Raw genomic sequence first — 26,604 nt, 5'->3', positions numbered from 1 at the left:
TATTTCTACCCTCCTCCTTGATGTTTCAAGTTTACATGGCTACTCCTTTAATCTTGTACCAACAATCCATTTTAGTACCTACTAAAAGATTTCTACCAATCTTTTGCACTAAACAGAAAGTTTGGTCCAAACCTCACTTTAGCACCTGACTGTGTAACTCTACTAAATGAAATTATATTGTTTTTCAAACCAGGAACGTAACGCACATTTTGCAGTCGCATCTCGGTTGCTTGTCCATCGTCACTTATTCCAAAAATGATACCGTCACCAATTCCGGATGATTCCAGGGTGTTTTAATCTGCAATCTCAATCACAACCCTCTGTCTTTTATTAATGGTGAAAAACTTTCGATCCGATGACATATGACGCGAGGCGCCGGTATCTAACACCCATCGCTGATCTATGTGCCTCACATTCAACTGCAGAAAAACAAACCGAACGACTACCCAGACAACCAATTTGCACGTATAATGAAGTTTATGTTCATGTTATACATACTTTTATGCGTTAAAGTTACATCGCATAAGATGCAGCAAAAGTGCCTTATGCGTACAAAAGTGGAGGCGCTATACGTGCATTGACGGAACAATAATAACGCCATATGACTTGAAGCGATACACGGAGAAAAATATAAAGTTATATCAATCATATTGCGGTCGCGAACAAGCATATTTGTGCACTGACTTTTATATAAGCCCTTTTAGAGATTGTATTACGCTTAATACCATTGAACGAAGCATAACAGAAGCTTGAAATGATCAGAAATGATGAACTGATCAGAGCAAAAAATATGGTTGACTCGATCATATTATGCATACAGCAACAATATTTATTGTTGGGGGTTTGACAGCTCATTCATTCTCATGGTGCATGCAAGCATGTTTATGCTTAACTTAATCCCTCTCTACCCTAAACTTGAGACTTAAACTAACTGTATCGGATGGTTGTTCTGAGCATACACAAAAATTCTTGTAAATGAGGTTATGTTGCATTTATATAATCGAAAGCTTCAAATTTGGGATGAACATTTCTGTAATGGTCGTATTTTAGTACAGCATGTTCTAATTGTAACATATTGCACTAAAAACTACCATTACAGGAACGTTCAACTAGCAAAAACATTTCTTTACATATGCTTTATTTATAAAGTTGTTATAATGGGGCAGATAATAACAATGTTCTCCAATATTAGCGACGCACTTTGAGCCGAATTGATCCGGAAGTGCAATCCGCGCAGGTGTAAATAGTCGGCCAGGGGTTTGGTCTATTTGTGGTAGACTTCCAGGCGTTTCATTGATATCTTCGGTGGGGCGAATACTTATGCCGTTTTTCTTTATTATCCAGTTCCAACCTGGGTTGGAACTGGATCAGATCACAGTTTCAACCACAACCCGATTTCGGTTTCGCTTGTACTAAAGTTTGTTTGACGTTGTTTGTTTACACATTTTCCGCCAATCCAGTTCCAACCCAGGTTAAAAAAGAAAAACGGCATTAGTGATATGACCGGCTGGATGAAACGATCGGTGGTACGGCACCAGTAGACTCTTGTTGAATCCGAACTCCACCACAGTATTCAGTCCGGTCTTGCGCTTCTCCAGCAGGTCGTCTAGTTTCTCGGCTGTACAAGCCGTCCGGTGGAAACCATCCATGAGGAATCCATTTTTGCACTCCGGTTTGTCGAGGATTGCATTGATTTCCATTTCGGTGGCTGACCTGGCTCTTGCTTCGGGTTCGGTGTAACGGTTGCTGCAGTTCGGACCATCTTCAATCGGTGGTGTAGTTGCAATCTGCACCCGGAAAACACTAAAAACAACATGTACATCATGAGTTTGCGAATGCATGCAATCCATTGCCGGCAACGCACTTACCTAAAGATGAAGTGGTGAATTCCGTAAAGACTGATGACCAAAATCACATTATTGATTCCCCCAGGAATAAACTATTCACGCAATGGCAGGCAGTAAATGGTTTATTATATAATATCAAGACAAGATAAATTATCGTCGTCGTCACTTTGAACCACCTCTGCAACCGCCATGATGAACAATGAATGAATAGGCAGCAGTCAGCAGGCTCGGTCAATACGGGTTCAAGTAATGACATATATGCTTGGTTTAAGCGTTTGATGGTTGGTGTTCAATGCTGTTAATTCAAATGCAACGTATGCTTGGTGTAGGCATCAAATCATTGTGAATCAACCATTTGAAGCAATTATGCCAAGAATATCTTCAAAGCTTAAGAGAAACATAGAAAAGGTTATATCAATTAGACAACATTTCTATCCGTGTATCTTATGCGATGCACCGCGTGCACTATTGCGACGCAATTTAGCATCTTATGCGATTTAATAATATTAAAAAAAACAATTTTGTCAGCTCGATATCGAACTAATGGTCTCTGGATTGTCGAGCTACACTTCACACACAACACCAAACGCTACTTATGATCAGCTGATTAATTATCATGATATTCTAACTCACCTCTGTGTTTGTTGGAATGCACTTGGATCACTTGCGCTGTGCGTGTTTGGCAGGCTAAAAACGATTTCCCGTAAAGTTTTCACTGCCCCTCTCTGGCTAGCACCTCCTATTGTTGGTTATCAAGCCAATAAAACAAATAATGATGACTTTGCAACCATAATTATGGCTGTTCACTTTCTTGTAGCTTTTTGGCACTGCATCCACAGTGCAACATAAACTCTCTAATTGTTATCACATATCAAATCGCGTAATGCAAAATAAACCTTCTATCTTATGCGAGTTTGTATGCACACTTCAACGAGTTTATTTGTACTTTAATGCGATTTCATCCATACACCAATGCGAGGTAAACTGGCACAACAAGAAAAGTACCAAGCGAAGTCGTATAATCATCGCAGTACGCAATTATGCGAATTCATTTAACACATTGCGAGTTCGCTCGCACGCTTTTGCGAGTAAGTAAAGTTCATCGCAATAAAACATCAGAATGTCATCTACTACGATGTGCTCATACCTTATAAAAGTTTATTTGTATTCTTATATGACTTTACCTGATACATCGTAATAAGTTCAAAAAATAACATCATATGCAATGAAATTTGTCAGTCAGTCGTACATATATGCGATAGTGATTAAAAATAGTACTTTAAACGATGTACAACGTAGTTTCTTATGCGACTTCTGGTTGTCTGGGTAGTCTCCTCCTGGGTCGCAACTTTCGCATTGGAAACTCTTCGCTGAATCCGTCCATCTCCGTCACATTCATCCTTGTGTTGTTCTTTTTCGAGTCTTGACAGGTATTCGTTGCAGCCTTTCCGTATGTGTCGGCCCTTCCCACACTCGAAGCAAACCCTTCGTTCTCCCTCTCCCCCTTGCTCGAAAACTTCTGCTGACGTTTGTAGAATTCTTTCAAAAGCTTCGATTTCAACGATTTCATTGAGTATTCTCCATCCATTCCTTCCATCACTGTGCTGTGTGACATACGAATCTGGCAAACTCGCTAATATGGAACTTCCTTTCAATTTATCCGATGTTTCACAGCCTATTTCCGCCAACTTGTCGAACATTGCACCCATTGCGATCAAGTGCTCTTTGACATTCCCGACCTCTTCCAGTTCCAAACGACTCATATTTTTCCAGCCGATGATTGCTTTACATGATAGTCACGCAGGACATTTCATGATTCTTGGGCTGTTGTGACATTCTTGATGAGTTGCAACTGACTACTTTCGACCAAGTACCCGATAGTGGCGGCAGCACGCTCATCTTTATCAATCCATGCCTCAGTAATTCCCGGTTTAGCCGGAAGATCATTCACAACTACACGTCACAGTCCCTCTCGGATGAGAATTTGTTTGGTCCTTCCTAAAAATTAATCCAGGAGTTCCTTAAAACATTGTACAATGCATTCTTTTGGGAGTCCATAGAAAGATTCCAACAATAATTCGTCCAAAAATTATTGCAGACACGGATTCCTTCATATTTTTTTTCCTACATAAACTCTCCCAGAAATTGGTTAAGAACGCTTTCCTGGGATTTCCAAAGGAATTTCTCATGGAGTTGCTTCCGGGATTCCTCATGGGATTTCTTTAGGAATTCCTCTAGGTTTTCCTGCAGAAGTTCCTCCAGGGTTTTACCCGGGAATTTCTTCTGTGTTTCTTTCAGGAACAATTCTAGGGATTATTTTAAAAATTCCTCCAAGGTTTCCCCCAGAAACACTTTTTAGAATTCCTTCAGGAGTTCCTCTTGGAATTATTTCGGGAATTCCTCCAAAAATTAATCCAGTTCTTCCTTCAGAGACTGTTTAGGGATTTCTTTAGGATTGCCTTTAGGAACTGTTTCCGGGATTCCTTCAGGAACTGCTACAGGGATTTCTCAAAGAGTTCCTCCACGAACTCTTCTTAGAATTCTTTCAGGATTTTTCCAAGGATTCCATCTGCAATTTCCTCTGGAATTATTTCTGGGATTTCTTCAGGAATTTCTTCTGAGATTGTTCCAGGAATTATTACAGGAATTCCTTCAGAAATGCCTCTAGAGAATCCTCCAGATATTACTCCAGGAATTTTCTAGAGATTCCTCCGTTAATCCCTACAGGCATGCCTCTTCGATATCCTCCAGGGATTCCTCCAATAATTTCGGCAGGGCATAGCTCGGGAAATCCTTCTGTGTTTCTTTCTGGGAAAACTTATTTTAAAAATTCCTTCAAAGGGCCTCCCAGGTACTCTTCTTAGGATTCCTTCCGCAATTCCTCCTTGTATTCTTTAAGGAACTCCTTCAGGAATTAATTCAGTACTTCCTCCAGTTACTGTTAAATCCTCTAAGATTTTTTCAAGGATTTCTCTGAAAATTCCTCCAGGAGTTTATCTAGAGATTCCTCTAGAAAATCCGCAAAAAATTTCTCTAGGGATTTCTCCAGAAGTTCCTCTGGAGATACTTTTAGTAATTCCTACAGGCATTCCTCTAGTATATCTACCAGGGATCCCTCCAAGAATTCCTACAAGAATTCTTCCAGATTTTCCTCCAAGGACTGCTACAGGGATTAATCTAGGAATTCCACTAAAAAATCTTCAAGGAGCTTCTTCAGGGATTTCTCTACGAATTTCTCCAAGGATTTCTTCAGAATTACCTTCGAGGATTTCTCCAGGAATTCCACCAGAAATTTCTCTAGGAATTCCTCCTGGAATTTCTCAAGGGATTTTACAGAAATTTCTCACAGAGTTTCTCTAGAGATTCCCCCAGAAATTCATCCAGAAATTGTTGCAAGCATTCCTCCCAAGATTCCTTCAAGGATTCCTCCAGCTGTTCTATTTATCATACTTTAACCATTTTACATTGAATATATCTGCACCTCAAACGAATCTCACTCATATTGTGTGCACAATCAGTTCCAACAACTTTTAACAGCAAATATCATAAACGATACCACCAACAATGGTCCGTAAGCCGTTTGTCTGCTCATTTCCAAGCGGTTATTGCGTTACGGCCATTATCCTGCTGGCATACGCGCAAAGATGCTTATCCCTTTTCGCCGGTAAACGGCAGAAAAAAAAACCACTAAGGTAGTAATGCTACTTACACGGGAAAGGCGGGCGAACGATTCGGAGGCGTACGCCCGACGGTATTGTAGTATCCTTACGACGATGTACTCTATCGTTGTAAAAGCACATTGCCATCAGACACGAAACGGGTACTTTTACAAAGGGAAAAAAAAGAATACAGTTCCCAGCGCGGTACCATCATCTGCATAACCACCACACCGTTGTCAAGTTATTCTTCGTTCCCATGTTCCGCCGAAGGAATACCAACGACGTGGGGTGGGGGTGGCAGATCTTCTTCTTCTTCTTCTTCTTTATGGCTCGACGTTCTCACTGGAACTTGGCCTGCCTCTCTTCAACTTAGTGTTCTTTGAGCATTTCCACAGTTATTAATTGAAGGGCTTTCTTTGCCTGCCATTGCATGAATTTTTACATTGTGAGGCAAGGACAATGATACACTATGCCCAGGGAGTCGAGAAAATTTTCCCGACCGGAACGGGAATTGAACCCGCCGTCTCCGGATTGGCGATCCATAGCCTCAACCACTAGGCTAACTGGAGACTGGGGGTAGCAGATATGCATTCCGATTTGGAGATGATGATCAATTTCTTTCTATAATTATCATTTGATAAAATCTTCAAGGGAACAATATTTATTCCATTGTTTAGTGGTTAGGACATAGGACTAGAAAACTAAATATTTGTTTGCTAGTGCTATTCACCAGCTCTCGGGATACCATACGGAACAAAATCGCAGATATGTGTCGGAAAGCAAACTTTTTTCCCGTGTTTCCTTTGGGGATTCACCTAGTTTTCCGTAAGGCATTTTCTACGCCACCAAACGTTTCTCCACCTGATGGCTCGTTTATCCTTCATTTTACACGACCATTTCGCAGAAACCGTAAAGCAGTAAAACTTTGGTTTTATTAGGGCTTTAAAATTGCTTATGGTTGATATATATAATCGTAACTTGGAAACCTCAGAGGCACACAGCTAATCGTGTTCGGTAATTTTTACCGAAATCTCAACTGCTGAGCGTTCGGTAATGGATTTTTTGCAATTCCTCATCGTAATAGGCTGTTTTACCTCACGCAAATCTGACAGGAAAAGGCCTACTTCCCCGCACCAAATTAACAGTGCTGTAAAGGTTCATTACAGCACTGATTTGCGTAGCGTAATGATTCATTACAGCACTGTTTTCAGTTTTGATCAACTTCTTGATGCTTTCTGGATGCAGTTTTGAAAAATTGTGACAACTGCACAGTAAACCTGCTATGATCAGATTTTCTTAAACATGGCTATGAGCATCAGTATGCAGTTTGAAAAAAAAATGTTCAAGCGGTAATTTATGAACTTGCAAAAAACGTTGCACGCAACTCGGTGCAGACCTCGATTTTTACAGCACGAGTCGTACATTTATCCAACGAGGCTTGCCGAGTTGGATAATTACGAGGAGTGCTTTCTGCACCTTGTTGCGTAAGCTACTATTACAGAAGTTCTGTATTTTTTTTTAAATTTCGGTAAAATGTTATCGTTTATCTGTCAAACTTTAACGAAGTTCGGTAAATTTTGCCTGCTTACTTATTAATATTTAATATTACCAAAGTCGGTGATTTTATCTAAGTGTGCAATAATGCATTTTGGGACTACAATACAACTTTAGTTAGAATCATCATATTTCGCTGAAAATTTTCAAAGCCGTGCTTACACTTATTACCAGTAGCATTTTGGTTTTATCATGGTTTTGGTGACTAAGAATCGATGGTTCTGTTGACGTCCATGAAACAATCAATGTCGTTTGATGCGGCGTTTAAATGCTTTTCTGTTTTTATGAAGTTTTTTGTAAACATAATATTTTTAATAATATTGATCGTTTTTAATATGTTTTGATAATCAATGGTTTTGTTAAACAAGCTGGTCTTAAATACTTTTAGTAATAAAAAGGTTTTAAAAAAATATTACAGTTTAACCTTATTTTTTGAAGAAATTGCAAACAAAAAAAAACAAATATATATATAGAAGAGGTTTACGGGGCTTTTCTATTAAGATAACACATTTTGCTTTTAAAATGCTATTGAATTATTGCACATCACATTTAGCTATTGATTTGCCATTGAATAGCTAAATATGATATTTGGACCATCGTAGTGATTTCTGTTCTTAGTGAGTTCTTGTAATAGCTCAAAATGATATTTATTTGATTGATTGCATACAAAATTTTGATATTAATTTTGTTCTTTTAGCTCTTATCTCAAACAAACCAATAACAGCTTATGCTCTTCAGTAATTCAGTGCAGAATAGCTTATTTTGGCATTCTCAAGTTTTTCTCGTCTGCTCGGGTTGTCAAAGCTACCCTTTGCTAGGGTAGGAACTTCCCTCCACACTCAGAGCCAACAAGGGACGATTCACAATTCCACTTGGCACACTGTTGCACGACGGTGGCGGCGGCGGCCCTTGTAAGCACTCCACGACGGGAATCAGCTTGTCTTTCTATGCGCTGCGGTAAATCCCATTAAGTAAATTGTGCTCAGCAAGTGATATGTTTATAATGACAATCGTTCCCTGTTCCTTTTCTCTGGTAAAGTGTCTTTTTACCGTTTCGTTGTCTTTTTCCATGTCGTCGTTTTGTAAAAGTGTTTTGCATTGAAGTGTAAAAGCATGAGGATTGGTTGTCAGATATAGACGTACATTTTCAACTGTTTCAACTGTTATTCTTTGTAACTTAGCACTACTATGGAACATATACAGTTATACTTCAAACATTAAGAAAATACCGTGAACCAAAGCTTTAAAAATCAATTTTGAGCTGGCTTTGCATCACAACTGGTGTTGGCAAAATCAGTAAGAAAATTCGTCTGCAACCGTTCTGGACAGGTCTTTTGATAAAAGGGAATGAACGGCTTCTGCTTCGCTATAGCTAACCAACAATTTCAGTAACGCGCGATAGCTGCAGGCTATTGGGATGGCACTCTTTTGCAATGTGTCGTTTCCTTTTGAGGCAGTAGTGAGACGTTGTTGTTGGAGGGATAAAAATGCTTTAAAGCTGAACATACAACATCAAAATAAAAGCGCTGGAAATAGATTAAATTGGCATTAGGAATTCCTGGCTATAGGTAAAGTAAGATTAATATTTTAGTAATCAACGAGTAAGGAAGGTTCACTGTGTGAAGCATTCTCGAAGCTACATTCATGGACTGTGATCACATGTGGATGCCATTGGGCTATTGGAACAATCAAGAGAATGAAGTAAGGTGCACTACCCTTCAACAGATAAACAAACATTATTGGGTTCATTATGACCCAGACCAAGACCACTTATCGTACACTACGTCAGCAGGGTTTAGCTTTGACATCTAGAAACTAAATGAAATCTCCAACAACTTATTTCAAAGATGGAAAATTGACAGACTGAATACGCATTTCATTAGTCTTCTGGGACACGCGAGGTCACAGTATTTTGACTGTGCGAAAGTGGCATATCCAATTAACATTTTGATACCAATTAGTCTTGTAGAGGTTAGGAAAACCGTCATATTATTATTATTATTAGCTTTATTAGGGAGATTTTCAGCCCGAGGCTGGTTCATCTCCAAATAAAACCGTCATAAAACCGAGTACCTTTTATTTTGATTTTACGATGGTTTTAAGAACCTTTTTGGATACATTCGCTTAAAATGTTACTTGAGTAATAAATACATTGACTTTTAATTGAAGGCTTGCTTAACCCTTACCCGAGTAAAGGCGGATAACAAAGTGATATCACTTTGATAATAAACTGTGTTATCGGTGGTATCATTTTGTTATTTTTGTTATCATCTTTTGCAATTGATGATAACCAGGTTATAACAAATTTAGTTATAGATAATTTTGGTCTATCGCGATAACATAAAAATACTAAATGATAACAAAATATGTTACCAGTTTCCAAACGCACATTTCAAAGCTTTCCTCAAACTGAGAGTCTGATGATCCTCGAATCTAAAAATAGATTCTGCTTTCCACCTTCAATGCGACTGTAGTACGAAAGCGTTGCTTTCAAATACTCTCACTCTCACTGAGTCCCGTTGGTATAGGGGCTATCGGCTGCGACCGGCAATCACTCGATCAGGGTTCGAGACCCGCTGAGCGCAACAGTAGAAAACATGGGTTGTTAAACATATAAACCTTTTTTCAATTGCTGATAATGTCGGTAAAGTAGATTTTTACTGCTTTCGTCGATAAAATAGCTATAAATGATAACTAATTGATAACAAAACCAGTTATCAATCAGCTGTATTTTTTCATGTTAATAACTAAATGCAATATTGAGCAAAATATTGTATAACACAATGAGTTATCAATTTGAACTCAATGATAACTTAACTTCTTATCAAGTTGATATTTGAGAAGTAAATTTGAGTTATCATTTTTGTTATGTTGGCTCTTCATTCAATCTAAATGATAACAAACTCAGTTATCAAACGAATGTTAACCAAATAACAGAACTTGTTATCATTTTGTTATTCGCCTTTGCTCGGGTAACCACCCGAGACGATTTTTTCTGACTTCAAATGGTTAGTTCTCCGAAACGAGGGCATCTAATTGCATTCGCTTTGAAGTATCATCAAGGGGAAGAGTGTATATTAACAATGATTTGGCGGGGAGCCCCCTATGACCCTCCCCCCTTTCTGCGGGGTGGATCTAAGTGTGGCATGATCCTTAACATTACCATATCATCATAATTTCGACTGGAAAACAGCATGTTATTGCCGTTCTGCCGGTTTCACCGGTCATCCGGTGGCCACGGAGCAGGTTATGGGGACCGTAGAATCTCCGGTAGAAATGGCCACTTTTCGATTCTAAAAGAATCCCATCTGTATGAATTTCTGGAGGAATTGATGAGGAATTTCTGAAGATATTCATGGATGAATCCATGAAAGAATTCATGAAGAAGTTCCTGGAAAAAATCCTGGAGAAATTCCAAGAGAATTTTCTGGAAGACTTCCGGTAGATTTTATGAACGATTTTCTGGAGAAATCCGTAGACGAAATCTTGGAGGAATTTTGGCAGAAATCCCCTTTCTGGTGAATTATCTGGAGGAGTTCCAGGAAGTATTTCTAGAGGAATTGCTGAAGGATTTTTAGGAAGAATTTTTGGAGGGATTCTTAAACAATTTCTGGAGGAATTACTGGAAAAATTTCTGGATGCATTCTTTGAGGAATTTCTGGAGAAATATTTGAGGTTTCCTTGAGGATTTTTTTTTCAGGAATTTCTGGAAAAAATCATGGATGGATCAACGAAGGAATTCAGGAAAGAAATTCCTGGAGATATTCCTAGAGAAATCCCTGGAGGAATTCCTCGAGGAACTCCTGGAAGAGTTCCGGGAGAAATTCCTCTATGGTTTTTGGAGGAATCCGTGGAGAAATTCCTGGGGGAATCTCTAGAGGATATTTTGGAGGCATTCAGGCAGAAATTCCAGAGGATTTTCCGGTTGAAGACTTGAAGGAATTCCTGGAGCAATCCCTGGAGGAATTCCTGGAGGTATTTCTGGAAGGATTCCTGAAGCAGCATTTGGAGGAATTTATGGAGGAATTCCTTGAGGAAATTCTTTGATGACTTTCTGGAGAAATGTCTGGAGGAACTTCTCGAAGAATTTTAAAGGAATTCTTGGAGGAAAATCTGGAGGATGTTTTGAGTAATTTCTGGAGACATTCATGGGTGAATCCTAGGAGGCATTCCTTAAGAAATTCCTGGAGAAATTTCTGGAAGAAATCCTGGAGGAATCCACTGAGGAAACCCTGCAGGAGGAATTACTGGAGGAATTCCTAGAGTAAATCTAAGAGGAATTCTAGCAGAAATTCATAGATGATTTTCTGAAATTTTCTAGATGAATACCTGGAAGAATCCCTAGATGAATGCCTGGAGGAATCCCTGGAGAAATTCCAGGAGGAATCCCTGTAAGAGTTCTTGGAGGAATTTCTGGAGAAACTCCTCGAGGAATTTCAAAAGGAAGTCCAGGAGAAATTTGTGGAGGAATTTCTGAAGAAATTCATGGAAGAATCCCTGAAGGAATTCCTGAAAAAAATCCTGGAAAAATTCCTGGAAGAATCCCATGGAGAAACTTCACGAGGAATTCCTGGAAGAGTTCCGGGAGAAGCTCTTTCAGGATTTTCTGGATGAATCCCTAAGAAAATTCCTGGAGGAATTCCTGGAGGTAATTCTGGAGGAATTTCTGAAAAAAATTCTCCTGGAACCCTTCCAGGAATTCATCGAGGAATTGCTCCAAGAATACCTCCAGTAATTTCTCCAAAACCTCATTCAGGAATTTATCAAGGAATTCCTTCATAAACTCCTCCAAAAGTTCCTTCAGAAACTCATGCAGAAATATCATCTGGAACTCCTCCAGGGATTCCTCCAGATAATTTTCAAATTTCGTTGAGTAATTTCTTCGGGACCCTCCATAAACCCCTAAAAAATTCCTTCAGAGGCTTTCTGGAGGAATTCTGGCAGAAATTTGAAGAGGATTTTTTGGAGGAATACCTGAAGGAATTCCTGGAGAAATTTCTGGAGGTGTTTCTGAATGAACTTTTGGAGGGGTTCATGGAGGGTTCCAAAGAAATGACCGTACATTTTTTTTTTTAGAAAATTTTCTGGAGGAATCCCTGAAGGAGTTCCTGGTTGTATTTCTGCAGGAGTTTCTGTAGGAACTTTTGGATTAGTTTATCGAGGAATTCCTTGATAAATTCCTGAAGGAGGCTATGGAGAAATTACTGGAGGAATTCCTGGAAGGAAGGGTTGCATGAGAAATTCCTTGATAAATTTCTGCAGAATTACCTCCAGGAATTCCCCCAGGGATTCATCCAGAAAATTTTCCAGAAGTTTGTGCCAGAATTTCTCCAAGATTATCATTCCTCCACGGATTGCTCCAGAAAATCCTGAAGGAGCTTCTCCCGGAACTCTTCCAGGAATTCCTCGAGAAATTCCTTCAGGGATTCCTCCAGGAGTTTCTCAAGGAATTTCTTCAGGAATTCTTCCAGGAGTTCATTCATCTTTTTTTCAGAAATTCCTAAACAAGTTTCTCCAGGAATTCCTTTAGAAATTCTTCGAGGAGTTTCTTCCATGAAATCCTCCAAGAAGCCTCAAATATTTATACGGATATTCCTCAATAAATTTCTCAAGGAGATCCTCCCGTAGTTCTTCCAGGAATTTCTCCAGGGATTCTTCCAGGTTTTTCTCCAGAAAATCATCTAGGAATTGTTGCCAAAATTCCTCCCAGATTTCCTCTAGGGATTCCTCTAGAATACCCTAAAAACTTTCCTCCCGAAGCTCATTCAGGAATTCCTTCAAAACCCCTCGAGAAATTCCTACAGGGTTTCCTTAATGGATTCCTCCAGAATTTATTCCAGGATTTTTTTCAGGAATTTCTTGAGGAATTCCTCCTACAGGAATCATCGAAGGAATCTCTGAAAGTATCTGAAGCAATTTCAAGAGGAATTCCCAGAGGCATTCGTGGAGGAATCTATTGTAGTAGGCGTTGCTGTTATAAAAGTGTATTACGTCATAATAAAGAACTACTTCCATCGAGCTAGACGTGTTTTCCTACACTCTGGAGGAGAAATTTCTGGATAAATTCCTGGAGAAAACCCCGGAAGAAATCCCGGAGGAATCCCTGGATGAAATCCAGGAGGAATTCCTAGGGAAATTTCGGAAGGAATCCATGAAGGATTTTCTGAAGGATTCCTGTAGAAATTCTTCAAGGAATTCCTAGAGGAATCTCAGGAGGAATTCATGCAGATATCCTTGGAGGGATTCTTGGAATAATTCCTGGATAAACTCCGGGAGGAATTCCTGTGGAAATTCCTGAAGGAATCCCTAGAGTATTTCTAGAAGAAAATTCTGGAGAAATTGCCGTAGTAATTTCTGAGCAGGAGCAATTCCTGGAAGAATTTCTGAAAAAAATCTTGGGGTAATTCCTGGTGGAATTCTCAAAAGTATTCCTGGAGGAGTCCCTGAATGAAATCCTGGAGGAATTCCTAAAACAATTACTAGAGGAATTCCTGAAGCAATACCTGGGGGAATCCCTGGAGACATGCCTGTAGAAATTCCTGAGAAATCTCTAGAGAAATTTTTGGAGGAATCCCTGCATAAATTTCATGAAGAAACCCTGGAGGAATCCCTAGAGAAATCTCTTGAGTAATTCCTGCAGGATTTCTGTGAAGGAATCCCTAAAAGAATTTCTGGAGGAATTCCTGTAGGGATCATTGGAGGAATCTCTAGAGGAATTCCTTGAGGTATCTTTAGAGAAATACATGTAGGAATCTCTGAAGGTATTCTTAGAGAAATCTCCAGAGCAATTCCTAGAGCAATCTCTAGAGGAATTCCTAGAGGAATTTACCGGACCAATCTCTGTAGAAATTTTCAGAGGAATCCATGCAGGAATTCCAAGAGTAATCCTGGAAGAATTCCCAGAGGAATCCTGGAAGAATTCCTGGAGCAATTTCTGGAGGATTTCTTTGAAGAATTCCTGAAGAAATCCAAGCATCAATTTCTGAAGAAATCATGAAGGAGTTTCTGAAGAAATCCCAGGAGGAATTCCTGAGTAAATTTAGAAGGATTCTGAAAGGAGTACGTGGCGAAACTCTTTGAGGTATCCCTGTAGCAGTTGCTGAAGGAATCCCTGGAGGAGTTCCTGAAGAATCCCCAGGAGCAATCTCGGAAGCAATCCCAAGAAGAATTCCAAGGAGAATCTCTAAACAGTTCCAGGAGGAAGTCTTGGATCAATTCCTGGAGGAGTTTCAGAAAGAATTCCAGGAGGAATTCATGAAAGAATTCCAAGAAGAGTTCTTGGAGACATTTTTAAAATAATCCTGGAGCTTGTTGCAGGAAGAATCACAGAAGGAATTGGAATTCCCGAGTGAATTTTTCGAGAAATTTATGATGAAATCCCATGATGAATCTCGGAAGCAATTCCATGAGGAATTCCTTAGGGAATCTCAAAAAAGCTTTTTAGAGAATTCCTGGAGGAATCCCTGGATAAAAAAAAACTGAAATCCATGTCTGCAGTAATTCTTGGACGAATTATTGAAGAAATACTTAGATGGACTCATAAAAGATTTTTTGTACATTTTTTTTGGAAATCCCTGGATGAATTTTTGAATAATCTCTATTAAATTTTTCTGAAAGAATTTCTGGAATTATTGGAGCAATCTCTAGTGGAATTCTGGAAGGAGTGTATGGAAAAATCCCTGAAGAAATCTCTGAAGAAATACTAGCAGAAATGCCTTGAAAGATCTCTGGAGAAATTTCTGAAGGAAACCTCGAAAATAGTGCTTGAACAATCACTGAAGGAACTTCTAAAGATATCCCAGGACGAATCCCCAAAGAAATATCAGGTGGAATCCCTATATGAATTCTTGAAGGAATTTCTGGAGGAATTCATGATGGAATCACAGCAGCAAGCAATGGAAAAAATTCCGAAACTGGCGCATCGCCAATAAAAAAAAGGTATAGACCATTCTTTCATTTGGGATGCATCAGAACGCAACTCCGGGTAGTCGAGTTCGACGTGTATTGCTGGCCAGTGCATTGGAAAGACATGTAGGCCACAATCAAAGTATGTTCATCAAAGTGTATTCCAACAAAAACAACACAGAACGAAAAAAGAGTGTAAAATTCTGCGACATATGATGCACATAATTGGAGCGTGGGATATCACAGAAGTTTACACGACATATCATGTAAAAGTCATAAAATATCATGTAAACTTCCATTATATGTCATGTAATTCAGCATGACTCTGAGCATTTACATGATATATAACACAAATTTACATGATATATCATGTAATCCATCATAACACTAAGTTTACATGACTGAACTGAAGTTTACATGACGTGTAAACCTCATTATTTTTATCTGTGAACGTTTCAAACGATTAAAAAAATGATGCGCCTGTGAATGGCAGCAACTCCCCTACATGCACTATGGATTGGTTAGAGTCATCAGATATTGTATGTACGACGTATTTCATTTCTTTAAATGTCGGTACCTGATTGTAAAATTTTGCTACAGGGAAGTGGAACCATCTCGGCAGGGCTCCTGTTTTGGGCACTTTTTTGCTATAACTCAGCCAATTTTAAACCAATTTGCACAATTTTTGGAACGCGGTGAGGTACGTATAGGATAGCGAGCCACTTGGGCAGTGGCCGGTATTTTGGGCACTCTTCGCTATTATTCAGTCAATTATAAACCAATTGACCTGAAATTTTGTACACGTCTAGATATTATACCTATCTCACCGCGTTCCAAAAATTGTGTCAATAGGTTCTAAATTGGCTGAGTCATAGCAGAAAAGTGCCCAAAATAAGAGCCCTGCAGAGAGGGTTCCATATCCCTACTATCTAGCCGTGTACAACAATTCAAGTCAATTGGTTTTGAATTGTCTGAGTTATGGCGAAGAGTGCCCAAAATACCAGCTACTGCCCAAGTGGCGCCCTTACTTACCTTACCGGTCAGGCTAAGGCCGGGGTGGCCTCTGCTGTACATAGTAGCCGCCTCCACTCCACTCGGTCCATGGCTGTTTGTCGCCAGTTCCGCACTCTGCGTAGGGTCCGCAGATCGTCCTCCACTTGGTCGATCCACCTAGCTCGCTGCGCTCCACGTCTTCTTGTACCGGTCGGATGACTCTCGAGAACCATTTTAGTCGGGTTGCTATCCGACATCCTGATGACGTGACCCGCCCACCGTAGCCTCCCGATTTTCGCGGTATGGACGATGGTTGGTTCTCCCAGCAGCTGATGCAGCTCGTGGTTCATTCGCCTTCTCCAAGTCCCGTCTTCCATCTGCACTCCGCCGTAGATGGTACGCAACACCTTCCGTTCGAAAACTCCAAGGGCGCGTTGGTCCTCTGCACGTAGGGTCCATGTTTCGTGCCCATAGAGGACGACCGGTCTAATCAGCGTTTTGTAGATGGTTAACTTCGTGTTACGGCGAACTTTATTCGATCGTAGAGTTCTGCGGAGTCCAAAGTAGGAACGATTTCCTGCCACAATGCGCCTCTGAATTTCTCTGCTGGTGTCGTTGTCGGCGGTCACCAGTGAGCCCAAGTACACGAATTCTTCAACTGCCTCGATTTCATCACCGTCGATATGAATTCGGGGTGGCGGGCGCGGTGATTCCTCCCTAGAGCCCTTTGCCATCATGTACTTTGTCTTCGACACATTAATGACTAATCCGATTCGCCTGGCTTCACTCTTTAGTCGGATGTACGTTTCCGCCATCGTCTCAAATTTACGAGCAATAATATCAATATCATCGGCGAAACCAAGCAGCTGAACGGACTTCGTGAAAATCGTCCCACTCGTGTTTATCCCCGCTCTTCTTATTACACCCTCCAAAGCAATGTTGAACAGCAAGCACGAAAGACCATCACCTTGCCGTAACCCTCTGCGAGATTCGAAGGGACTCGAGAGTGTCCCTGATACTCGAACTACGCACATCACTCGATCCATCGTCGCCTTGATCAACCGTATCAGTTTATCCGGGAATCCGTATTCGTGCATAATCTGCCATAGCTGTTCTCGATCGATTGTATCATACGCCGATTTGAAATCGATGAACAAGTGATGTGTAGGCACGTTGTATTCGCGGCATTTCTGCAACACCTGGCGGATGGCGAACATCTGGTCCGTTGTAGCGCGTTCACCCATAAATCCAGCCTGCTATTGCCCCACGAACTCTCTTGCAATCGGTGATAGACGGCGGCATAAAATTTGAGAGAGTATCTTGTAGGCAGCGCTCAGTAGTGTGATCGCGCGGTAGTTCCCGCAATCCAACTTGTCGCCCTTTTTGTAGATGGGACACACGATACCTTCCATCCATTCCTCCGGTAATACTTCCTCCTCCCAAATCTTGGTAATGACCCAGTGTAGTGCTCTCACCAGTGCTTCTCCACCGTATTTTAGAAGCTCGCTTGGTAGTTGATCTGCTCCAGCGGCTTTGTTGTTTTTCAACCGGCCAACCTCCTCTTCAATCTCTTGAAGGTCAGGGACCGGAAGTCTTTCGTCCTGTGCACATACTCCTAGATCTGTTACCTCGCCACCTTCGGTACTTGCAACGTCGCCATTGAGGTGCTCATCGTAATGCTGCCGCCACCTCTCGACCACCTCACGCTCGCTCGTGAGAATATTCCCGTGATTATCTCGGCACATGTCGGCTTGTGGCACAAAGCCTCTGCGCGAGCGGTTCAGCTTCTCGTAGAACTTTCGTGTGTCCTTAGCGCGATACAGCTCTTCCATCGCTTCGCGATCTCGTTCTTCCTGCTGGCGCTTCTTCATCCGGAAGACTGAGTTCTGCCTGTTCCGCGCCTGTTTGTAACGTGCCTCATTCGCTCTCGTACGGTATTGCAGCATTCTCGTCCATGCTGCATTCTTCTCGTTTTTCAACTGTTCACATTCGCCGTCGTACCAGTCGTTTCTGTGATTCGGAGTCGCGAAGCCTAGTGCTGTAGCCGAGGTACTACCTATGGCGGATCGGATGTCCCTCCAGCCATCTTCAAGTATAGCTGCGCCAAGCTGCTCTTCCGTTGGTAGGGCCACTGCTAACTGCTGCGCGTAGTCTTGAGCCACTTCTACGTTACGAAGTTGCTCGATGTTGAGCCGCGGCGTTCGACTTCGACGCGTGGTGATAACTGTCGAAAGTTTTGAGCGCATGCATACAGCGACTAAGTAGTGATCCGAATCTATATTCGCACTGCGGTATGTGCGGACGTTGGTTATATCTGAGAAGAATTTACCGTCGATTAGAACGTGGTCGATTTGGTTTTCTGTTTGGTGGTCGGGTGATCTCCAGGTGGCTTTGTGGATATCTTTGCGGGGGAAGAAGGTGCTTCGGACTACCATACCACGGGAGGCTGCAAAGTTTACGCATCGCTGGCCGTTATCATTCGATACGGCGTGCAGGCTGTTTCGCCCGATTACCGGTCTGTACATTTCCTCCCTTCCTACCTGCGCGTTCATGTCGCCGACAACGATTTTCACGTCACGCGGCGAGCAACCATCGTATGTTTGCTCTAACTGCGCGTAGAACGCTTCTTTCTCGTCATCAGGTCTCCCTTCGTGTGGGCAGTGGACGTTGATGATGCTGTAGTTGAAGAAACGGCCCTTAACTCTCAACATGCACATCCTTGCGTTGATCGGCTGCCACCCGATCACACGTTGTCGCATCTTGCCCAACACTATAAATCCTGTTCCCAGTTCATTGGTGGTGCCACAGCTTTGGTAGAAGGTAGCCGCTCGATGCCCGCTTTTCCACACTTTCTGTCCAGTCCAACAAAGTTCCTGCAACGCCACGATGTCAAAGTTGCGGGGATGTAGTTCGTCGTAGATTATCCTGTCACATCCTGCGAAACCTAGTGACTTGCAATTCCATGTTCCAAGTTTCCAATCGTAATCCTTATTCCGTCGCGTGGGTCTTTGCCGATTGTATCGAGTCGTATTTTCTCCTATGTTATTCGCAATGGGGATTTTTACGGGTGGCTTATTGGGCCTACGCCAACACTCCTGTCTCGCCGGAGGGCCATCGTGCCAGTTCTGTTTAACGTCCCAACCAACACTGGGACGACCACGCTGATGGGGCTACCACCTTGGATCTAGCTGGGCGTGGTGCAGCGTTTCTTACTCAGCCGCTGGATGCCAGAACAGACGCTGTTTGAGCCGCACCTCCTTGATGAACAGACACTCGGATCGTACCTCCTCAATCTAGCTGAAGTCAGAAGGACTTCAGTGCCCAGGCTGCACTACCAGCTAAGCACACAACTCTTAGCTGGCGGTCTTTGTCATCGTTTGACCCGTGGAAGCATGAGGTATGAACTTGTGAGGACCAGAGCTCTATTGGACGCTCTCCTTATCGACTCACCGTTTTGCAGCCCAAAAAGTGGCGCCCTACCCTACGTAATATTTAAGTGACCTCAAACAGTCTCACAAAAAACTCAAAGTTTGATAGTCATTTTTTCAATATGGTAGTTTTCACTTCACTTCTACTCGGATTTCGAATGTCATAGTTAATTTACATATGAGCCGTTGATCACTGGCAAAAATAAATAATTCAATTAGATTATAATCTCATTAAGCCAACTGTTGACTGCACCGCTATGGATATTGAAGATATTATTTCACATTTAAAATGATTTCAATTTAACCAAAACATCTTCCATTGCGACAACTCGCAATCTAGTAAATGATTTCAAAACAACGATTCTCAGCATACCTGAACTGTAAGTAATTCGCCGCTTCCCAGTGATTCGCTTGCTGTCACCGAATGCTTAACGACTACACGACCACTGAAAACGCAGGTTTCCGGTTACGGCTTCTCCCGGCGGCGGCGAGAGCACAGCCAAACGAGACCCAGCTGTTTGTGGAAAAAAAATTCGGTACCACCCGTTGTCACCACGACGTTGTCTTCACAAGAAACTACACAAACTTTTCCCGGCTGTTTTCCACCTCAGACTCAGCCAGACAAATCAACATCCAATTTTCTTCACTTTCCGCGCCAGGAAACACTCGCGGCGAAATAGAGTACACAATTCACGCGAACCCGGTGCACGCTTTAATGGCCAAGTGGCCCAAAATGAGCTGCCGCTTCTTGGTTTTATAGGAATTGAGCTTCACTTCCAGGGCAACGCCGCCACTGCGGCAACAGCATCCACTTCACTTTTCTTCTTTTGACAAACGGGAGATAAAATTCGGGATTCTAGAAAAATGTTAATTTCGATTTCTTCTTAAAACAAAACTTCAAAGTGATTAAATCGTTGAACTTTTCTTTCCTGTCTTTCAAATAACGCAACAACGGTCCCAGCGGCAATCTTATCAGTCGGGATTACACGTGTAGAATACAAGAAGTGTCAGAATTTCTTGAACTTCAAAATGTCTATCAACAACAATGCCTCAGTCGACACGCTCGGGGGATCGACGGTGATAGTGACCGAATCCCAGCGAACAGCAGTTAATATGACTGGAAAAAGGTTTTCACGACTATCTAAGAAGCAAGTGATTGCCGAATTAATATGTATGTTTGGATCATTCAATCAATTGTTGCCTGAAAAACTGCTAAATAAGTCATTACAATAAATCTTCGGTAGTCAATGATTATTATTAAAAAAAAAATATGTGTAGTTCTATGAGGAACACGAAAATTAAACAGTTGAAGAACACGTGTGTTCTCCGTAAAACGAAAACATTTTTTGTACGAGGCTAAAACAAATAAAAATAATGAATAAGAGCAAAATTGAACGCTAGGCTGCAAAATAGTGAGTCGACAAAAAGTGTCCAACATGCTCTGGACCTCACAAGTTCCTACCTCGTGCTTCCACGGGTCAATCGATGACAAAGACCGCCAGCTAAGAGTTTTGTAATTAGCTGGTAGTGCAGCCTGGGCGCTATTGCCCTTTGGACTTCAGCTAGATTTAGGAGGTACGTCCCGAACATATCTCTTCAATAAGAAGGTGCGGCTCAAACAGCGTCTGCTCCGGCATCCAACAGCTGAGTATGAAATGCTCCTCCCCCGTAAGCTATACCTAAGGTGGCAGCCCCACCACGGTAGATAGAGGGCCTTAGGTCAACAACCTACTGTTTCCGAAACCCAAAAACCGTTACTGAAACCGAAAATGAAAGATTACGAACTGATTCAACGGCAACGACTTTTAACGCGAAACAACGGACAAGAATTGGAACTTGGAATGTATTAACCCTTGCCCAGCAGTCTGTACAGGCAGGGTAAACTGGCACAACTAGCCAATGAGGCATGCCGTATGAAGCTAGGAGAACACAGATGGGGGTCGGGTCCAATTCTGCTTTACTCTGGCCTACGAGGTGAACATGCTCCTCGTCACCGTGGAGTTGGTTTCCTGCTCAGCGCTCACGCCCACGCTGCGCTCATGAAGTGGGAACCTATTAATGAGAGGATGATTGTAGACAGATTCAGAACACGGGTTCGAAACCTTACCGTGTTCAAATGTTACGCGCCAACCAATGCTGCCGAATTGCAAGATAAAGATAACTTCTACAGTCAACTGAATGCTGTCGTGGACAAGATTCCGAAAGGTGATATCAAGATCCTCATGGGCGACTTTAACGCGTAGGTTGGTTCCGACAACTCGGACTATGAGTACGTCATGGGACGCCATGGTCTCGGAGAAATGAGCGAAAACGGAGAGCTGTTTGCAGAGTTTTGTGGAAACATTGCCACGGTGATTCGACCAGCGCACAAAGTCACATGAATTTCCCGTGATGGCATCATGATTTTCCGTGACCAAATCGACCACATCTGCATTAGCCGAAAACTGAGACGGAACCATCTTGATGTGACGTAGCGCCGACATTGCGTCCATCATCTCCTAATCGATGCGATCCGTCTGAGCATTGTTAGGACCAATCGACAGGAAGATAAAATCGAGCGCCGGTTCAACACACGTCGACTGGCAGACGCTGCGGTGAAAAGGTTTTTTGCCGACGAGCTGGAGAACCCAACTTTTTTCAAACAAATGTATAACAAAACATACACAACACACACTGACATACATTACATATACATATCTCATTATATATTGGGAAAGGGAGGGACCATCAGGGCACCCGATTGAAACGATTTGGACAGGAGCTTGGAACTGCCTCCTCCTTGTTGTTAACATTTCGTGGATTGAGGGCGGGCTCTTCGACCCCATCTATTGGGAGTATTCTGTCAATCGAGGGCTTGATTTTGCAGTTGTTCGTGAGAACTTTCTTCTGGAAGGAGATTCTTTTCCCCTGACGCGGGTTTCGCGCAAGTGTCTCTGCTTGCGGATCCGCCCAACCCTTTTTGGCCCTTCATACAGGAGAATGACTGACCACTAACAACAGCACAATCTTGATCAAATCGCTTTTCAGATTATTCCAGTGCTATAGACAGCTGCCTTGCTACAATAGATGGTAGAACAATATCATCATCATCATCACGAGCTGGAGAACCCAACTACTAATATTCCGGAAGGTGGAAGCGTAGTAGATCAATGGAGCACCATTAATAACGCCTTCGTCGCCACCGGCAAGAATAATTTGGATGAGCTATGCACCCAGAGAAAGCAGTGGATCACAGGTGACACCTGAAGCAATATAGCGGAGCGAAGGAAAGCCAAAGCCGCGAGCGAAAACACGATGAGCCAAAGCCGTAGCCTGTCAGCGCTATTTGGCTCTCGAGAAAGAAGTTAAATGCTCATGTAGACGGGGCAAAATAGCGTGGGTGGACTCCCTAGCCGACAAAGACGAGGAAGCTGCTAACACAAGCGCTTCAGTGGGACTAAGATGAATGCTTCGATGCTCGTGAAATCCAAGCCTGGACAATTATTGACCGACCTGGCTGAATTAAAATGCTGATTAGAGCACATTGGAAACCTCAGCATGATCCGCCAAGGGATCGACGCATTACCCGTGTCAAAACCGAAGCTCCATCAGTGCAGGAGATAGAAACAGCCATCCGTAGCATGAAATCAACCGTCTCAATCACGGAAACATGTGGGAAGCACTCAGGCGTAAGGGTCTCCCTGAGAAAATCATCGGCCTCGTTGAAGCACAGTACAGAGAGAGCATTTTCGTGCAGAGTACTGCACAACGGTGGTGTTTTGTCCGATCCCATCCGAGTCGTTTCTGGAGTGAGACAAAAATGTTACTATCACCGCTACTGTTCCTCATCGTAATCGACGAGATCCTGGTTGGTGCGATTGACCGTGAACCAAATCGTGGATTGCTCTGGCAACCCATTACCATGGAGCACCTAAATGACTTCGAACTGTCTGATGACGTTGCTCTCCTAGCTCAACCGCGTTCTGATATGCAGAGCAAGCTCGATGATCTTGCCAATCGCTACTCAGCGGGTCTTACCATCAACGTCAACAAGACCAAATCGATGAATGTAAACACGGTCAACCCTGCCAGCTTTACGGTAGCTGGGCAAATAGTGGAGAATGTTGAAAGCTTCCAATAGCTTGGTAGCCAAATGGCGGCCGATATCGGCACCAAGATCGACATAGGCGCACGGATCAAGAAGGCGAGGGCTGCCTTTGTGGGCTTAAGAAATATATGGAAAAACCACCAGATTAGACCAAGCCCACTCATGGGCTCAAGCAAGCGTTTTAACGTTAAGTAGCGCCCCGAACAAAGAAGCGAACCGCACCGGTCGCTGCTAAGTAGGGCTCGAAAGCGAAAAATTTACGTACGGTTCGTAGCAGGGCTTAGAATATAGAGACACGCAAAGTACGGTCTCTATCCGTAGGCTCGTGCGCTCTCTCGCGTTTAGCTCTCTGGGTAGCGTAAAGAGGAGACGAAAGAACATGAGTATGGATTTGTTGCCAGGTATATAGTTTCTAGAGAATGATTTTTCTTGTTTTGTATAGGTAGGAATTTATTTTAGTTTGCATCAAATATTCAAAAATTGTATTTTTACTTGCTTTGAAATTTTCAACCAAACAATATCATGAATCGTTACACGAATAACACAACAAATTGTCTGACATACAAATCTGATAGAGTGACAATACAAACGCAGAAAAATAATAGGTTTAAATTGACAAGCTTAGCTTAAGTATGTTATGAATAAAGTTTTCCCTTTTTCGCCAATTTTAGGATCATGCATAACGAAAATGTATTGATTTTCTTATAAAAATAGTTACGATTTCTCATAATCACACCATTAGTTTTTGATTCGGTCGATCGTCTCGAAACTAATATTTGAAGAAATGTATAGTGATTCAGTGAGTTTTGCTATTTTAACACGTACATGTTTGAGCCGGGGTTGCTACGCAGCAAGTAAAGTTTGGTTCCGCACATTTAGAAAAATGTCCAAATAAATAACTCGCGAAGTTCGCTCCGACAAGTTCCCAAATTAAATATCGTCATCCGTCGCAGATTCCGGTGAGAAGATGTGCGAATTTTCTAACTCGAAAAGTTTTGCGGTAATAAGTGACCACAAGGTTTTCTTTCTTCACTTTCCGGGCTGAGATCCCCCGCTTTGAAAGAGCTGTGCCTCGCGTTTCGTTTTGTCGTGTATATTTCAAAAAGGCAAAAGAGTTTTGGTTTGATTGCTGTTTTTTGAAAATGGTGGTCGTCAGTGGGTGGTTTATTAAATATAAATTTAAAAATATAAATTAAACAAACGAGACATTAGGGAGAAAGTGTGTGAAATGGGTAATTTCACCCTTGTAGAAACAATAGGGCAAAGCAGAAAAAAAATCTGCGAAGAACCCATGTGAATAACACCGATCATTCAGAATAGGAGGTTCGACATTAGATCTATAAAAACAACCCAACAATTGGGGAGATCTGTCCAATATTACACATTTATTCGTAGCTCTTTTATCCACATTTTCAAATATTTAAAACATATTCATCAACATGTAATCTGGATCGTTTGGTACAATATGTCCACGCATCCTTCCATCCCTGTAAATTCGGGAAGTACCTCGCCGAAAGAAAATACTCTGTACTCCAATTATCCAATACAACGCAGTAGACCTGACCGCTTTGATGCATGTGTCATATCTATGATATGCTGCAAGCATCAATATGGACAAGAAAAGTAACACGATTTCTTTCCAGGGTGATTCCGTACTGACTGCGTATGTATAAGATTAGATAAGAGTAGTTACGATTTTTCAAAGATGCTTTGACTGTACCTAACCCAATTCAGATATCATAGAAACACTTCAGTAATTTTTTTTTTTGTAAAAACAAACTTTAATCATACCGATAAAAATCTGAAAAAAATGTAGTCGAGCTGCCAACTTTCATCAATTAAAATAGGCGGTGTGCAGGACTGCCATATTGTAGGTTCCTCGTTATAGAAAAAGCAAGGTGTTGGATGTTAAAATACAACAATTGTTGTATGAAACGCCAAAAAGGAGAGTGGGCTCATTATGTACTTTGACAAATACGCAGTCTACTTCAAGCGCAGAACTCCGCAGAACTCTACGATCGAATAAAGTTCGCCGTAACACGAAGTTAACCATCTACAAAACGTTGATTAGACCGGTCGTCCTCTATGGGCACGAAACATGGACCCTACGTGCAGAGGATCAACGCGCCCTTAGAGTTTTCGAACGGAAGGTGTTGCGTACCATCTACGGCGGAGTGCAGATGGAAGACGGGACTTGGAGAAGGCGAATGAACCACGAGCTGCATCAGCTGCTGGGAGAACCAACCATCGTCCATACCGCGAAAATAGGGAGGCTACGGTGGGCGGGTCACGTCATCAGGATGTCGGATAGCAACCCGACTAAAATGGTTCTCGAGAGTCATCCGACCGGTACAAGAAGACGTGGAGCGCAGCGAGCTAGGTGGGTCGACCAAGTGGAGGACCATCTGCGGACCCTACGCAGAGTGCGGAACTGGAGACAAACTGCCATGGACCGAGTGGAATGGAGGCGGCTACTATGTACAGCAGAGGCCACCCCGGCCTTAGCCTGACCGGTAAGGTAAGTACTTCAAGTGCATAGAATCTGCTTCCAACAAAATATTCATATACCAGCATCCAAAGGATCGCAATATATATTAAGATTTCCGATTGATGCTTTGTAACTAAAAGGTTGTGACTGAGCATAGAATAAGCTGAAGTTAAAATACACGTTAATGAAAAAAGGTTGCGCAAACTTATCGCAGACTGTTAGAAGACAGCTTCTACTATGACCAGGATTCAAGAATCTTGACCTACGCGAAGTTGTAAAGGAGACAACTACGTTATAAATGTGTTGGAAATGCAAGGGATGTAATTATTCAATAAACCTAATTATTAAAGAAGATGCTCAAAATCTCAAATTCAGATATTTTTTTTTGCGAGAAAGGCAACATGTATATCGAAGAGATGGATATTATTTTAGATAAAAATTCAACCTACAAGCAACAAACACATAATTTAAAAAAAGATTGCTTGAATTCCGGGATTAAATACAATCATACATTATTGAGAAAATAATTTCTTTAAACGCACCAAAACTTGTACAAATCTCCAAGGGAATTATTTATTTGAGTTCAATTTTTAGTAACTGTTTTCAGTCTTATCCAAAACCCCTTCTTTCAAAATATGACTTA

General features: G+C 41.9%; 1 protein-coding gene across 13 annotated transcripts in view; it reads right to left on the bottom strand.

The window, feature by feature from the left end:
- Positions 1–26,604, bottom strand: part of LOC109409579 (organic cation transporter protein) — a 301,524-nt gene that overhangs the window by 132,535 nt on the left and 142,385 nt on the right. For 4 of the 13 annotated variants that reach the window (XM_062843051.1, XM_062843055.1, XM_062843053.1 and 1 more), the window contains exon 2: positions 19,760–20,242. The exons of 8 other annotated variants lie outside the window; for them this stretch is intronic. The gene's annotated coding sequence lies outside the window, so the exon portion shown is untranslated. Of the gene's footprint in view, positions 1–19,759; positions 20,282–26,604 lie in introns of those variants that run through there. One more of the 13 variants, XM_062843052.1, reaches the window with a different exon arrangement.

This window comes from Aedes albopictus, chromosome 3 (genome assembly GCF_035046485.1).
Source record: "Aedes albopictus strain Foshan chromosome 3, AalbF5, whole genome shotgun sequence".
In the NCBI taxonomy this organism is placed as follows: domain Eukaryota; kingdom Metazoa; phylum Arthropoda; class Insecta; order Diptera; family Culicidae; genus Aedes; species Aedes albopictus.
Note: the sequence above shows the minus strand (reverse complement) of the source record. Positions and strands in the feature narration are given on the sequence as shown.